The sequence below is a fragment of the Propithecus coquereli genome, unplaced genomic scaffold (genome assembly GCF_000956105.1).
Source record: "Propithecus coquereli isolate 6110/MARCELLA unplaced genomic scaffold, Pcoq_1.0 Scaffold508, whole genome shotgun sequence".
Taxonomy (NCBI): Eukaryota; Metazoa; Chordata; class Mammalia; order Primates; family Indriidae; genus Propithecus; species Propithecus coquereli.
The window spans coordinates 777,188-780,237 of record NW_012150930.1 but is presented as its reverse complement, the minus strand read 5'-3'; the positions used below and the strand labels follow the sequence as shown (position 1 = coordinate 780,237).

The 3,050-nt window shown below is 35.2% G+C and overlaps 1 protein-coding gene across 1 annotated transcript in view; it reads right to left on the bottom strand.

Moving 5' to 3' along the window:
* Positions 1-3,050, bottom strand: part of AKAP9 (A kinase (PRKA) anchor protein 9) — a 221,395-nt gene that overhangs the window by 35,376 nt on the left and 182,969 nt on the right. The window lies entirely within an intron of this gene.

Here is a 3,050-nt window from a genome sequence, read left to right as displayed (position 1 = left end):
AAAAGGTATTTTTTTTCAGAAAGTATTTTTAAATGCTATCCTAATTTAATTTTTTATAAGGATAGCAAGTATTGTCTACAACAAAGGTGACATTTTCCAAGTTGATAAAACTAAGTGATGCTAGTAAAAAAGAAATAATATTGTTGTCACCAATCCTTAAAAAAAGTTCTCTCTTGGGCCAGGTGTGGTGGCTCATGCCTGTAATCCTAGGACTTTGGGAGGCCGAGGTGGGAGGATCTTTGAGCCCGTAAGTTCGAGGTTGCAGTGAGCTATGATGAGGCCACTGCACTGCACTCCAGCCTGACGACAGAACAAGACCTTGTCTCAAAAAATAACAGCAATAACAAAAAAAATTCTCTCTCTTAAGATGACTTTCTCCAGCTAGAAAGGGGGAAAATTGCATGTTTAATATGTTGAATTATCTAATGACACAACCATACTAAGACCTAATAAAGATGACAAATTTGCAGAGTACTGATTTACTCTTCTATGAGATAAAATGACCTAAAAAAAAAATCTTGTATGAATGATAATTTGATAAGAGTCATTTGGAAAGCTTTTTCAATCTATATATTCCATTAGCCCAGAATAGAGATGAGAAGGCAGGATGGTGAGAAGGATCTGTGTACCTTGAGAGTTTCCTTAAGTATCTTGCTACTCTTGGTTTTTCCACTACCCAAATAAATTTAGTACTCTAAAACATATTCCCTAAGACTGATATGCAGGTCCCCTCAAGTGAATGGTTCTGCGATGCAAGAATATAAAGATTAATAATAGTTTATGAAATTAGTGCAGATCAAGTGAGGAGAGAAAGTTTACTAAAAAAAGATGTGACGGTAAGAAATAAAGGAATTCTACCTTTTTTCAGTGAAATACTTGGAGGAAATTACCTAAAAATTACAATTATTCCTCAGTACATTAAAAAATGCAAGAACATCATAGTTTCAAGGATGACAGTGGTAAAGTCATTAAGAAGAAACTTTAACAAGTTGACTAAGATTTGGGAGTAAGGTCAAGAGAAAAGGCAACAAAGCAGGTACAATAAAATAGCACAATATATAGTTAGAATTTGTTGATCTTGAGAAAATCAGAAGCTAGGAATCAGATCTGGCAAGGTAAGGAGACAACAAATGGATCATAATGTTCCTGGAAAAACATCAAACATGCACATCTTTACTAGTTTCTTAAAGTTTCATGAATGAGGCAGGACAACCTTTTCAAATATAAGAAAACGATATAATATATGACAGTTTAAGTTCTACAGTTTAAACATTCTTTTGAGTTGCACCAAACGTCTATTTTTTAAAAGCTGAAAATACGTTTGTTAGGAATAAGGGTAATAACTACAAACTTTGTGGGAACTGATAACTTTTCTATTACTCTAATGGGTAACATTTTATTGCAGTGAGTTTATATTTTTTTTTTTTTTACTTTTTTGGAATTCTTTTCAGAGAAATGAAACCCAGTAAACTGCATAGAAATTACAGTAGAAATAAAAATTGTTTTCAGAAATAATACTAGATGTCAGTGTTCACTATGTGTCAGGCCAGTACTCCAATGCGGTGGGTGCTATTATAATCTATTTCAGAAATGAATAAACAGGGATTTGAGAGATGAAATGACTTAGCCATGGTAATATATCTAGTAAATGTCGGAGTCATGCTGCAAATTGGGATTGCCTTACCCCTAACACAAGGTCTTTATCAACATGACAGATCATCTTTAGGAATTTACACAGTGAACCTTCCCTCGTTTGTGCAGCATTCATTTGGTGACTACGGAGTTAGGACTATGTTTCTATGTGAGGAAAACAGACAATTGGGCCGAAAAAGCAGAGAGATAGTTACTAGTTAGGAGATCATCACAATGATCCAGGGAAACAATGATGACAACTAGGGTTAGGGAGATTAACGAAGGTTGAAGAACAGAAAGATGCAGTGCAGGCTGACTCACCAATAGGCTGGAAGCAGGGGTTGAGAAAAAGAGAAGAATGAAAGATGAATTCTAGGCCTCAGAAATGAGGAAAGTGTAGAAGGTACAGAATTTATTCAGATGAAGAAACGTGTTATTCTTGTCTTTCTTTGGTAGGGGCTAATCAGGAATCAAGAGCTCTCTTTTGGACATGTTAATTTTGAGACATCTAAGTGGAAACAGAGTGGGCAGCTGAATATTCATGCAAGTCTGGAGCTCAACAGAGATGTCAGGGATGGAGGTACAAATGTGGAGTCATGTATATATGCCTGCCTGAGAAAAGAATATAAATAGGGAAAAAGAGGCCCAAGGCCAAGTCTTGGGGAACTCCATCATTTATTTTGGTTGGGTAGGAGAGAAACAAAGACTAGAGACAGACTAGTGCAATAGGTGTGTCACAGAACCCAAGAGAAGGAAATATTCTGGAAGAAGGCTATAATAAATGCTTCTGAATGGCTGAGCAGGATGAAGACAGAAAGGTGATTATTGCATATACCCATGAAGTTCTGTGAAACCTTCAAAAGAACAGCTTAAAGGGAGTAAAAGGTATTAAATCCCACTAAAACACAGGGGTTGGAAACTTCACTCGAGTGGATTTAGAAGAGAACAGAAAAGTAAAGAGTGAATACAAACAATTCTTTTGATCAGTCTTCTTGGGAATGGGAATAGAGAAGCAGGGAATTTTATTTAATCAAGCAGCAGTAGACGATACATGCAGATGGGAATGATTACAAATTTCAATACAAACAATTTTTAGGGTTAATGACTTTCTCACGTTTAAGTGACATTTAATTTTCTGATTTTGAGGATTTATGTATGATAAAAATAACTCAATTTTAAGTTTTTCATGATATGCATCTTATTTTACACTCAAGATACAAATTTCTATAAGACGGGCAATATCAGTAAGGTTCTTACCTCTCTAGTTTGATGTTCACTGATAGGCTGGAATCGAGGTACAACTTTAAGTTGCTGTTCTAGTTTCTGTATTTCCTGTTGGAATACATCTCTCTCATGTTCTCTATCAATGGCTTGCTCCTTAAGTTTAAAAATAATAATAACAGTAACTGAAAAAAGAA